At 38.8% G+C, this 14,547-nt stretch overlaps 1 long non-coding RNA gene across 32 annotated transcripts in view; it reads right to left on the minus strand.

Moving 5' to 3' along the window:
- Positions 1 to 14,547, minus strand: part of LOC103350594 (uncharacterized) — a 647,925-nt gene that overhangs the window by 505,920 nt on the left and 127,458 nt on the right. For 19 of the 32 annotated variants that reach the window (XR_016232321.1, XR_016232322.1, XR_016232319.1 and 16 more), the window contains exon 1: positions 207 to 676. The exons of 4 other annotated variants lie outside the window; for them this stretch is intronic. This is a non-coding gene — a long non-coding RNA (uncharacterized LOC103350594). Of the gene's footprint in view, positions 1 to 206; positions 677 to 14,547 lie in introns of those variants that run through there. 9 more of the 32 variants (XR_011387768.2, XR_011387762.2, XR_011387763.2 and 6 more) reach the window with 4 other exon arrangements.

Consider the following 14,547-nt stretch of genomic DNA (forward strand, 5'->3'; position numbering starts at 1 on the left):
AAACGCCACACGAGACAAGACAAATACTCTATTTCTCTATTCACAACGCCACGTTTAATGTGAAATCAAGCAGAAACAAAGCCAGATCACCTCAGAACTTCTACGAAATGCTCTTGCTATAATTTCCCTCCAGGCACAACAGATTCCTTAACTCAGGTCACAACAAGAGAAAGTATTTTTAAATAATATCTGAAGTCTGCACTCACCAGGCGAAAGCAACAGTTGCGTAGAAGAAAAGTGTGCTATTTTCTTCCCCTGTTCCATGTCAGTGTTGCCTATAGTTGGCCAACACCCAGAAGCCCAGAGCTGCCACCCAGAGGCCCCTGCACAAGCCGGCTTATTTGCCTATCAATCTGAGTGCCGGCGCCTGTGTTATGCAGCTGGGGCACTTTGCAGAAGTTCTAATATAATTTCCATGGACTTCGCACTGCCTGCACTAGGTGATTTGTTCTTTCAGTTCAATGACTCCCCAAATCACTTTTTCAGGTACCTCTGTCAGATCAAGCTTTAAGTTGTGCACCCTCAAGGAGTGCCTGGCAAAAAGTGGGTGGAGAGAAAGTAAGCTCCCTACGAGGGAATTCACAGTGTAATCAGTACGCAGAGAAACTTCCTCTCTTTTTTCCTTCCTTGCTGGGCTGAGCTGCTGGAGCCTCTTTCACAGAACTTAGGAATGTACAGGGAGGACGCAGAGGCCCAGGCAGACAAGCCTTTCTCAATCAATTAGCTTCCAGCCATTACTTGTGACCTTAGGTCACACAGCGTAAGTGTATGGGGTGTGCCTTCAGGGGTCCCAAGGCTACTCATTACAGCTTAGATAACCAAAGCCACGGAGGCACTGGACTCTAGAAATATTTGTAATAGAAAGTGTGCTAAAGATATGAGTAGACCCAAAGGTAAACTCCAAATGTCTTTGCAGAAGCTCCTATTTAATTCAAAGACTTTTGTTTTTATGAAGAAATCCGTGACAATATTTTCCATGTAGGATCAGATAGGGTTTAGAACAAAGCAGCAAAGTATTTCTTTTATTTGAAATTTCAAGCTGGAAATATAGAAATGATACAATAACTAACACAAATATCACATTAACATATATATATGTTATATATATACACACACACACACACGCCTATACATACACACAGTACCACTTAAGCTCTAAGGTGTGTTGTTTTAGTTTTTTTAGAGAATAATGGTTTGTTCCACCTGACTGCAAAGTTGAACTACTATAAATAAAGTTCTGTATCTTCAAGGAAATAAAAATGAATACCAGTTTGGAAGCTGAGCGCAGCTCTTTTAAACTCTTTCAAGATTGCAAACAATCTTAATATTTCTCTCATTCTCATAGTTACTTTAATTAGAATTTCCTGTTGTGCTCTAGCTCAGCCAAATTTTTTCCCTTTTCCTATATTTCAAAAAATGAGAATTCAAAATAACAGCAAATAAAACACTACAGAAAAAGTAATTTTTTTAAAACTACAATTTTAAAAAATTTCTTGTTAATTTTGCATCTTCCTTGACAACATTTCAAAAAAATTATAACCACTATCATTAGCAACAAATCAGTGACACACAGATATCAAATAATTTTATTTTGAATCTAATCTATACTTTAGGGATCACACACTTTTTTGGTAATTAAATTCACCTGCTAATGAAAGAAAATGCCCATTATTCAGAGATGAACTTGCCACACCCACATTTTCTCACCCTGTTTACATGGTGAGAGCACATCACTGGTGTCACCACTGTACGTGAATGTCAATATTCCATATAAAAAATGAACTTAGAATTTCCATTCTCTTTACCCTTGACTTAGCCAATTAACCTGTCTTTAAATTGGGTATTTCTGATATAAATAAAAACACCTTTAAAAAGTCAAAAATAAATATAAATAGGTGAGAGAATACTGTGATCAAATAATAATACTGCCTAATAGTTAGAATCAGTTTTGAAAAATGTTGTAACAGAAAATATACTAATAAGAGGCTTAAATTAATTATAGGTGAGGCTTAAGGCAGAAATTGGATTTTCTACTTTTTGCAATATGGAGTCATTTTTAGGTTTGGAAAAAGGCTGACATGGCCTCTCAGGTTTTAATAATAATAATAATAATAACAATAATGACTTAGCATATTTTAAGTGATTCAGTCTACAACTACTTCATATATTGAAAATAGATATTATTGAAAAACATCTTGGGCTCTTTAGCTAAAAGATATAGAAAAGCAGAAATTCTAATTATTGCTTGAGGAATACCTAGTCTTTAGAAATTTCTAAGATCCAATGCCACCCTATAATTCCACATTCCATTGTCATCTGATGCAAAGAGCAAGCAAGTTTTGTTTTCTTATTTCCTTTATTCAAGACTAACTACTAACTTCTAAGAGTCAGGCCACCAGACGTTGTTTATTAGAAACTACAACCATACACCTCAAGGAACTGGCCTCCATGGTGACAGAGCTTTTGCATTCACAAAACAAAGGAATTTTTGATAACTGCAGAAGGTCTCTAATAATCTACCAAAAAAAAAAAAAAAACATAAAATGTGCACCTGCCCTTGAAAGTGCCCTCATGATTCCTCAGACAGGAGTGTATATTTTTATGGCCAGATAACTAAAACAACCACAGACATTTCAAAATTACACATGGGTTATGAAAATAATCCTCTTTGCAAAAGTATGGCATCTGACATTGGAAAGCTCACAACCAGGATGCTGTTGAAAACACTTCAATTTGACTCTCCCAAGTTTCTGTCTTCATTTTACGGGATCTCTCGCTGTTATGATTTAGTCAAACATTGCTACTACATAGAATTTGAAAATTCACCTAGATCACTTCATTCATTGACTACTAAATTCACCAAATTTGAAAAGTACATTAATAACTCAGATTATTTTATTATGCAAATACTATCATTTGTATTTTGTGATCCTATTAGAATAAATGTGGAAATAATTAAAAACTATACATTAATTAATTAAAAGCCAAGCAAACTGATGAAGTTATAAAAACATGCTTTCTAAGCATTATATAACAACTACCAAATATTGGCCACTTACTATGCTGTGTTGATATTTGCTACACTAATTTTATTATGCATCTATTTATTTGTCCCTAGTCATCTGTAATACCTGAAGATAGTCACTTTTGGAGGGGGAAAGAAATGAACTAAAATGAAAACTCTAAAAATATGACTATAAAACTCTAGTTTTTCCTAACATTGGATTAGCAGTCCTCCATCATAAACCGATGTGAGAAAAATATGCCAATCCTAAAAACCAAGGTTAGTGGAAACAATTTCCTTAAACTGCTCCTAAGAGTAACAATGTTGGAAAAAGAAAAACAGTCTACACTGTAGATAGATCAGTCCTACCCATTTGAAAATTAAGAAAGTATTTGAGCATTTCTTAATTAACTGTGTTCAGATTCATGGCCCTTTCCTACCCCAAACCTGGACTTCTATAAACATGTTGAGTATCAATTGACAATGCTGGTTCTTAGGATATGGAGACTAATATGTTCTTATCACCTCTCTTCCTATTTTGGTTTTAGTACCTGAAAATAGGAAGGTACAGGGAGAGGGAGAATGGCATGTGACGTACTACATCCCTTCCAAAATTAGTTAAAGCAAGGCATATGGTAGCAGAGACTGGATGATGGTATAGAGGCACTAATTAAGAATTTCAGCTTTTTCAGGCTTGTGAAGCAAATATTTGAATACGGGAGACCATCTTGTTTTAGAGAGAAAAATTAAACCGCATAGGTACTTACTAGTCTCTCACTGAGAGATCTGCACACCAACCTTGCTAGAGCAACATAAACAGGATTTCATCAGCATGAATAAGGTTTTATTTTTTTGAGATTTTATTTATTTATTTGAGAAGTAGAGCTGTAGACAGAGAAATGTAGAAACAGGGAGAAAGGTCTTCTGTCTGCTAGTTCACTCCCTAAATGGCCACAACAGTCAGAGCTGGGCCCATCCAGAGCCAGGAGCCAGGAGTTTCTTCGAGGTCTTCCACTTGGGTGCAGAGGCCCACGCACTTTGGCCATCTTCAACTGCCTCCCCAGACCAAAGTGGAGAGTGGGTCCGGAAGAGGAGCAGCCAGAACATAAACTCCTATGAGATACTGTCGCTGAAGGTGGAGGCTTATCCTACTATCCCAAAGCCTTGGCCCCGAATGAGATTTTTTTTTAAAGACTTACTTACTTAAAACTTATTTGAAAGGCAGAGTTAAAGGGTAGGGGCGAAAACAGGGAGAGACAGGAGATATTTCATCTCATCTACTGGTTCACTCCTCAAATGTCCACCATGGCCAAAGTCAGGAGTCCAGAACTTCAGCCAGGTCTCCATGTAGGTGGCAGGGGCCCATCATCACTGATTTCCCAGGCTTGTTAGTAGGGAGCTGGACTGGAAGTGCAGCAACCAGAACTCAAACAGGCTTTCAGATGGGATGCTGGGTCAGAGGCAGCAGCTCAGCCCATTACACCACAATCCCAGCATCAATCAGTATGCATACGATTTAACCAGCAAGAAGTGCACAGCAAGAAAATACCAGATGTTATCTTGTTATAAACATGACATTGGGCAGATCTAGCTAATGCAGAATGTTGAACAAGGAGAAAATAAATATAAAATAGAAGCCTATAAAAATACTATAGAGAAAATAAGATAAAAATTTTATCTAAAGGAGAGCAATAATTGAATATAATATATATTAAAATAGGTGAAAAAATTTTACATAGAATTCATGAGGTAATGACCTCTGTAATAAATGAGAAGGAAGAAATGGCTTAGAAACCATGGAAGTACATACATTCAAAAATAGAGAGAGAGAGAGAGAGAGAGAGAGAGAGAGAGAGAATATAGTGGCTAAAGGAACAAAGTAAGGACGAGAAATGACACTAAAAATTATAATAGTTAAATATATTAATAAATAAGAATAAAAGAACCATTTTAAATCATAGCAGAAATAGAGATAAATTCATGAGAAGAAACCTTAAATTTCTTGACTTCACACATTTTAAATGTAAAATATTACAAACCAAAGAAAATTTAAAAGCATATCATGAGAGAAAATGTCTATAAAATGTGATAAATTTCAAAACAGTTAATCTATATAAATAAACAAGATTTTAAAGTACATAATAAACAAGAAGAGAAACATGATTCAAAGATGAAATAAATGAAATCTAAAGTGATTATACATTGTATATTTTCCATTTTAAATTTTAAAAATAATATTGAAGGCATGCTATTCTGTAGTGAAATGGGTATTCTCATACATTATTTATGAATGTATAAATTGGAATAAATTGGAACAAGCTCTCTGAAAGGTAAGTTGTTTATATATCAAAATATATGTTTTCTTTTTATTTAATAAATATTTATTGATCACTTACTACGTGCCAAGAATAAAGGATTTAACAAAATAGACAAAAATTTTCCCTCACTACCCTTATATCCTAAGGGATAGATATAGAAAATAAACATACGTTATTAAGTACTATATAATATTAAAATGGAAAATAATTCAGGAAAAGGGGACAGGGAGTGATTTTGGAGGTGGTAGCTATGACATTTTAGGTAAGTGCTCAGGGAAGTGTCTTTAAGCTGCGGTAACATCTAAGCATCAATCTGAGTATATTATAGGAGCCCGACATATAATGCATGGGGGAAAACACTTTCAGAGAGGAATCTATCAGGGAAAAGGCCCTCATTTGGGGACTTCATTTTCCATAATTATACAATGTAGATTCTTTTGTAAGAAACTCATCAGTGAGAAAGATCAAAATTTTGTCCAAAGTTGTTTATGTTTGCCTGCAAAACTGAAAACAGACTGTGCTGACTTTTGGCTATTATTTTAAAGAACTGTAAAGTAAGAAATTTAGGTAAGCAAAAGTAGAAAAAAATAAATTACAGATAACATATGACCCCACTTTGTGAAATGGTTATCTTTGAATACAGTATAAATACTATTGATAATGTATGGTTCCAATTAGTGAATGGGTATTTTTGAATATAGTTAAAAGATCTAAGATCAAAATATTGATAGTAACTGTTTTCTCTGTGTGTATGGCAGAATTATAAATTTTTATTTCCTGGCTGTCTAAATAAAAAATATTTTTTCTTACCAAAGGAAAAAATATGAAACCAAAAGAGAAGCGGCTGTTACTGATGAGGTATATTGTTAATTCCAGCAGTCTTTTCATCCCAAATCTTGAAGCACTCAACTCATTTTGGGCTACTCTTTCCAAGGCAATACTTGGAATAATTCTTTTAGAATCAATCAACTTTCTCCTTTTCAGATTTACTACTTCTACCTTGGTATTTAGAGCCACAGGAAAGCATTGGAAATGTAAGTGTAACATCATGTTCATGTATGCATGGAGCCCTTGTTTTTCCTTTTGAGAGCATATGGCAAGAGTCATCTCAGTCGGTGACAAATGCCCTCCCACTGCATCTATGACTTTGACCCTTAATTAGATTTTCTCAGACAATCTAAAATAACTCATGTCTGAGACCCTCGCTGTCTGGAATGGTCCCAGAGGACTAGGGCAGCAGGAGGAAGGCAAGAAAGTATCTCACTAGAGTTTGGATAAGAAGTCAGAAAGTGAGCAGGCAGGGAGTTGATTGGGCATTCATAGAAAAAGAAAAAAGAAAGAAGAGGAAAGAGAAGAAAAAGAAAGCAAGCAAGAAAAAGCAAACACAGAAACTATAAATTAGGTCATTGATGAAAATTGAAAGCTAAACAAGAAGGCAAAGCCAAAAACCTCATACTGAGGAGGTGGAAAGCAGATTGTTCAAAAATCCCTAGTTCAACAACTTGTACTATTGTGATAAATATATCAGGCATTCATTCGGGGTACTATCATTTAAAAATCTTGTGAAAACAAAAATTGATGAAACAAGTAAAGAGAATTAAAGGAAATAAATAGGAAGATTAGAAAAGGAGGGAGGGAGGAAGGGAGAGAGAGAGAGAGGAAATTAGATGAATTTGTGTACTTTAAAACTAAATGATTTGGGGGCCAGCGCAATGGAGCAGTAGGTTAATCCTCCTTCTGCAGCGCCAGCATCCCATATGGGCGCTGATTCTAGTCCCAGTTGCTCCTCTTCCCATCCAGCTCTCTGCTGTGGCCTGGGAAAGCAGTGGAAGATGGCCCAAATGTTTGGGCTCCTGCACCCATATGGGAGACCAGGAAGAAGCACCTGGCTCCTAGTTTCAGATCAGCGCAGCTCCAGCCGTTGCGGCCATCTGGGGAGCGAACCAATGGAAGGAAGACCTTTCTCTCTGTCTCTCCCTCTCCCTGTCTGTAACTCTACCTCTCAAATAAATAAATAAAATATTTAAAAAAATGATTTGAGGACCTGGCACTGTGGCATAGTGAGTAAAGCCATCAACTATAGTGCCAGCATACCATATGGGTACAGGTTCTATAGTCTTGGCTGCTCCACTTCTGATCCAGCTCTTTATTATGGCCTGGGAAAGCAGTAGAAGATGGCCCTAGTCCTTGGGTCCCTGCACCCACAGAGGGAGACCTGGAAGATGCTCTTGGCTACTGCCTTTGGATCGGCATAGCTCCAGCCGTGGCATCCATTGGGGGAATGAACCATTAGATGGAAGCTCTCTCTCTCCCTTTCTGTCTCTCTTTCTCTCTCTTTCTCTGCCTCTGCCTCTCTGTACCCCTGCCTTTCAAATAAAATAAATAGATCTTTAAATAAATAAATGATTAGAATAGAAGTTATGTAGAAAATAAAAGCACAGCTCTTGAAGAGGTGACATGGGGCTGGCGCCGCGGCTCACGAGGCTAATCCTCCACCTTGCGGCACCGGCACACCGGGTTCTAGTCCTGGTCGGGGCACCGGATTCTGTCCCGGTTGCCCCTCTTCCAGGCCAGCTCTCTGCTGTGGCCAGGGAGTGCAATGGAGGATGGCCCAAGTGCTTGGGCCCTGCACCCCATGGGAGACCAGTAGAAGCACCTGGCTCCTGCCATCGGATCAGCGCGGTGCGCAGGCTGCAGCGCGCTGGCCGCGGCGGCCATTGGAGGGTGAACCAACGGCAAAAAGGAAGACCTTTCTCTCTGTCTCTCTCTCTCACTGTCCACTCTGCCTGTCAAAAAATAAAAAAAAAAAAGAGGTGACATGGAATGCATGTATGTAAATTGTTCTGGCATGTATTGCTAAATTACTTTAGAGCAGGATATAAAAAATGGTTTAACCAGGCCAGCACCGTGGTTCACTTGGCTAATCCTCCACCTGTGGCACCGGCACCCCGGGTTCTAGTCCTGGTTGGGGCACCGTACTAGTCCCAGTTGTTCCTCTTTCAGTCTAGCTCACTGCTATGGCCCGGGAGGGCAGCGGAGGATGGCCCAAGTGCTTGGTTCCTGCACCTACATGGGAGACAGGGAGGAAGCACCTGGCTCCTGGCTTCAGATCAGCACAGTGCAGGCCTTAGCGGCCATTAGGGGAGTGAACCAACGGAAGGAAGACCTTTCTCTCTGTCTCTCTGTCACTGTCTATAACTCTCTATTTCTCTCTCTCACTGTCTAACTCTGCCTGCCAAAAAAATTTTTTTTTTTAAATTTAAACAAAAAATGGTTTAACCAGATTGGCAGATAGTGTTGAGCAATCTACAGTGCCTGGAAAGCATGAATTTGATTCAGAAAGAAGAAAATAAAGACATTTACAAAGTACAGGAGAGTAAAGTCACATGTTGGGAAGCAGCAAAAATATGCTTTCGTGTCTTGTGCAGTGAGAGGTAAAAGCTGAGTCTATAGGAAGCTGTTTATGCACCTCCATGAAGAACTTTGGTGAGGCACAGGCATAACCAGAGTTGTGATATCCAGCTTGTCTCTACTCATCCAGAGGACACTAAGTGGTCCCCATGTGCCTAATTGTCAGTAGACTCTATCCAGTCAAGTTATTGCCCCAGCTCTTGGGTGGTTAAATCTGCCTGGGTCGCAGAGGTGGATCCAGGTATCAGAGGCAGGTCTTGGTAACAAATTTAAACAAGAGAAAGAAATTGAAAGCATTAAGCAAATGTGCCCTGGTACATTATAGATACAGGGAATGAAGAATCCAATTATGAACAAGAGCCAAGATTCTCTTTGGCACTTGTAGACAATGTCTCTGAGATAGGAGAGGACTGCTATGAACATATAGTGAAAAACATGGGAAATGCACAGCTTGAGGCATATGGAAGAGCCAATCTACAAAGTTATCTTTCCCTTTACCCCCCATTGGTTCCAACAATCTTACGATTTGGTTCCAAAAGTCCTTGCAGTCACAACACGTTGAAATGTTTATGGGTAAAATACTCACTCTGGAAACTGCTATAAAAATAAAATACAGACCAGGTGAAGATTACATTTGCCTCCTTGCAACTACTACCAGAGTTTAGATTAGGATATTTAGGACTCCTTAGGGGAAATTCTGGATTACAGGCTATCACCAAGAATCAGGGCTACCAAGTGAGAGTCGGCACCCTGAAACCACTTCTCTGAAGGGCTGGTTATACTGTGCCTGGTTATACTGTGTGGGTGTCTATGCCATCACTGAAATTTGGCTTTATGAGTTAGACAATGCTACTGAGTGAATCATGGGCAGCAATGCTGCTTTCCTGAGCTCCATGGGCCAGGATACAAATGAGCATACCTACCTTTTTCCATTCAAAAAAGATATGATGGGATAGTGAATGCAAAAGCAAATATAACCTTGTAATTCCAGTTTTAAAATCTTCAATAAAGAGCTATTTTTCAGATCCTAGCTGCTATTTAATTAGATCAGGGAATTGTTTGCATGTTTGTCATTTTGTTCCCAATTCATAGCTAAATTAATTAACTTTGAAGCTTTAAGGAAAGGGAATTGATGCTAACGATGGCATGTTATCAGAACTGTATATAAATACCCAAGCTAAAGCCCTTAGGAATATGTTATACAGATTACACATTACAAAATTTATGCTTCTTCTGCCCCCATTCATTTCAGAAAACAAAGCTCAAGAATAAATAGTCATGTCACAGAATACTTGTAGAACTTTGAAGATTTGTTGTGAGAATGTTGTCTTTAACACTTGTCAAACAAGAGAACACATATTTAGTGAGCTTGAATTCCAACAATGGAAGACATAGAATGAATAAACCTTGGAGGTTTTTTTAAACTTTTTAAAAAAGATTTTATATTTATTTATTTGAGAAGCAGAGTTACAGACAGAGTGAGAGAAAGAGAGAAAGGTCTGTGAATCTGCCAGAGCTGGGCCAATCCAAAGCTGGGAGGCAGGGTCTTCTTCTGAGTCTCCCGTATGGGTTCAGGAGCTCAAGCACTTTGGCCGTTTTCTACTGCTTTCCCAGGCCATAGCAGAGAGCTGGATCAGAAGAGCCACATTGGGACATGAAACAGATTCCATATGGGATGCTGGCTCTGCAGGCGGAGGGCTTAGCCTACGATGTCACAGCGCTGGTCCCTTAATTATTTTTAATTAATTAATTTTTAAGTTAAAAAAATTCATATATACAGATTTAGGAACATAGGCTTTTCCTTTTTATTTGCTGCATATGTACTGAGTGAAGCAATGACATAAATGCTTAACAACTGAATATGTCATTTTTAGTGAATGGACATCTATACATATTTCTTCCAGCAAGAAACTGGGATGGCTGTTCTGAAAGACAGAAGCTCTGACCACATTTTAAAAGAAAGTCCTGGCAGTTGACAAAGACTTTACCAGCATAAAGGCTGATATAAAGCTAAGAATGGCCATTAGGATAAAGAAAGTTTGGGGAAGCGAAATCAAAAGTTTCCATTGACTAGTTTTTCTCACATCTCATGTCTTGCTAGACTTTCTACATCAGCAACTACACATCATTGAGAGCGGATCCAGTGGCCATGCTGCTCCTTCTTTCCAGGACTTTTGAGCTAGCAGAACCCTGCTAGCATAAAGTGGTTCCTTATTCCCCTAGCTTTCTTTTTTTTTTTTTTTTTTTTTTTTTTTTTTTTTTTTTTTTTGACAGGCAGAGTGGACAGTGAGAGAGAGAGACAGAGAGAGAAAGGTCTTCCTTTGCCGCTGGTTCACCCTCCAATGGCCGCCGCTGCAGCCGGCGCACCGCGCTGATCCTGGCAGGAGCCAGGAGCCAGGTGCTTTTCCTGGTCTCCCATGGGGTGCAGGGCCCAAGCACCTGGGCCATCCTCCACTGCACTCCCTGGCCATAGCAGAGAGCTGGCCTGGAAGAGGGGCAACCGGGACAGAATCCGGCGCCCCAACCGGGACTAGAACCCGGTGTGCCGGCGCCGCAAGGTGGAGGATTAGCCTATTGAGCCACGGCGCCGGCTTCCCCTAGCTTTCGAAAGCAGTTGTTCCCAAGACTGAGCTTGGGGTATGGGTCCCTCTCCCATACTCTCCAACTACGTTCTAGGACTTCAAGTAAGTTCCATCACTCTGCCATTCTGGATTTATGATTATCTCCTGATTGCATTCTCTTATCTTAGTCCCAGTGCCTCAGCTCTCCCAGGTCATTGTTACCTACTCCTCACGGGGTCCCTTGCAAAAAGCACCCCCACTGAATTTTTAGTTTCTCTTCAGGTGTGTAATAATCAAAACACCAAGAGTTTTCTGCCTAAAAGATGAGCAGGATTGGAGCTGGCACTGTGGTGTAGTGGGTAAAGCTGCTGCCTGCAGTGCTGCCACACCGTATGGGTACCACCAATTCAGGAAACAGCTGCTCCACTTCCGATCCAGCTCTCTACAATGGCCTGGGAAAGCAGAAGATGGCCCAAGTGCTTGGGCCCCTGCACCCACATAGGAGACCCAGAAAAATCTCCTGGCTCTTGGCTTCAGATCAGCCCAGCTCTGGCTGTTGCAGCCATTTGGGGAGTGAACCAGTATATGGAAGATCTCTCTCTCGCATCATAATCTCATGACCCCACATTCCTCCCATCCTTAATCTACACTCTAGGCACGTTAAATACTTTGCCATTCCCAAGTGATCTATGCTCAAAAACTGGTGTGTGCCTTCTGCAGTCAGTTCTTCTTCATAAGATGCCTTTTCTCCATTAAGATCTTTTGAAGATTGAATTTCATCCACTAGGACCCTGCTCTAGCATCACTTAATAAATCCCTTCAGATTTCGCCAAGTGGAGCTGTTCACCTTATGTTTTATGAGATCACAGCATTTTAGTCATACATCAAATTCAGCACTTTTTAAGTTTTAGTTGTTGATTTTTATTTCTGTTCTTGGCTTGATATCTTGCACTAAATGTTACTTTGTTCTACCTCTGTAACAACAGATAGTGAGCTCACAGTGAGCAGGAAAGCTGCTTTATTGGTTTCTGTTGCCAAAGCAGATTATGATGCATAACAGTAGGTAATTAATAGATTACTGGAACAGGGGAGGAAATGGAAAAGATGGGAGTAGAGGAGAATGGAAGGGAATGAAGACCCATATTTTTGAAAATGAGCATAGTCATAATCCACAGAAAAGATTAAATTATCGGAAATAAAAACTCTCCCAAATCAAAGAGTTAAAGGATTTCAATTTCAAGATGTAAAATAAACATCCTTATGTATCTTTCTCCTTTAAAAAATCATCACAGAGTTTTAGACAGAAAAAGAACTACTCATAAAAGTTGTACTTGTTTCCTCTGAGTTCCATAATATGTTTCCACAAACTCAGTGGCTTAAAAGAACAGAAATTTATTCTGTTACAATTCTGGAGGCAGAAAGGTTAGTGTGAGTTCCACTGGGGTGAAATCTAGCTGCTTGGCAGAGCTGTGCTCTTTTGAGCTCTGTGAGAGAACCCATTCCTGGCCTCTTCCTGCCTTTGATGGCTCCTGCATTTCTTGGCGTTCCCTGGCTTGTGACCCACAATGCTCCAACCCTGCCTGCGTCTTCATTTCAACTTCTTCTACATGAGTCAAATCTCCTTTACCCTTTTGGTACATGGACACTTGTGATGGCATTTACGACTCTCCTGCATGATCCTGAATAATCTCTCCATTTCAAAATCCCAACTAATTTACATCTGGGAAGAACTTGTTTTTTTAATAACATAACTTTCACAGGTTTTGAGAATGGCATGGACATATTTTTGGGAGTCATTATCATTGTACTATACAAGCTCAAATGTTTACTAATGCCAGAAGACTTGTTACCCTATACTACAATATATAAAAACAGAAAAAGGACAAAAGAGTGCATTCGACTCAGAACAGTAGAAGAAAGACAAACTGTAAATAGGAGACAGTGATTAAACAAAACCAAGAGTACACACATAATGGTTTCCAAAAAAAGACCAGATATTGTAGCATCTAGATATTGCTCAAGGGAGGTTTGAGGCCAGGAATTGAACCAGAGAGATTGTTTGAAACACTCTAAAATAAGTGTAGAAGACTCCATTATCACTCCTGAACTATAAAGGAGTCAGTTAACTCCCCATCTTTAAAAGAAAGACCAGGGATCACCTCTGCAGAACTTGAACCAGAATGACTTCAATTGACGACACAAAAGGGACAGTCCTTGTACCAAAAATTGACATCAAGATCTTATATCCGCACTAGATCCCACGGTGTTTATATCCCTAAGCATTAGATTAAAGATTATCCTCTAGCAGAAGTAACTGCAACAAGTAAAAATACATCTGAATAGACATCTTCATGTGTATTGGTCATTAAAAAAGGCATTGCCACCAAATGGATCAAAAGAAAGCCAATACTCTTCACAGAGATTCTGATTAGGTTTTATTACCTCAGTTAAAAAATAAGCTTGCACAGTCAAGGATCATTATTAGGAATTCCTCAAGGGAAAACAGAAAACAAAGTGGAGGGAATGAAGGCATTTAGATAAATAAATAACATGCAGTGAGAAGAAAACTTCGAAGAACTATAATGTCCCTAAATGTTAGTCAAGGAGGAATGCCATAAAAAAAAAAAAAACAGAGAATAAGAAGGATAATCATATATGTATATTATATCTAATATATAATTATATTAATTCAAACAAAGTAAAAATTCTGCAATAAAGGGAAAATAATTATATCACCAGGCTCAGAGTAAACATTATTTGCATACGCTTATCATGTAAAAGCCTAGATAAAGATTTAAACCAAAATGGTGATATAGCCATATTGTAAGAATAAAGTAAAGAAATGAGGTTTTTAAGGAAATTTAAATCCATAACTATTTTAATAAAGAAGTCAATTGATAAGATCTAAATTGAGGATATATGAGGTAGTCATATGGACTTTATTTAAAATGACAGTAAAAGAAAATAAAAAGTTTTAAGGATAGAAGTGATTACAATCTTGCTGTTGTGCTAAAGAATTTTAATTTCTTCATTATTAGAAGCTATCATTTGAATACATGAGTGTCCTCCAAAGGCCCATGTGTTAAAGGCTTGGTCCCCAAGTCTTATATTACCGGTTAATAGAATAAGGGTGGAAACATTGTCCAATTGTGATATCTGTAGTTGGGGCCTAGGGAGAAGTGATTAGATTGGGTTAGGCTAGAAAGATGTAGTCTCATGATTGAGAACTACATGGACATAGACCAGTGTGCTC

Source organism: Oryctolagus cuniculus, chromosome 4, assembly GCF_051225735.1.
Source record: "Oryctolagus cuniculus isolate XC-2025 breed Fujian yellow rabbit chromosome 4, ASM5122573v1, whole genome shotgun sequence".
Taxonomy (NCBI): Eukaryota; Metazoa; Chordata; class Mammalia; order Lagomorpha; family Leporidae; genus Oryctolagus; species Oryctolagus cuniculus.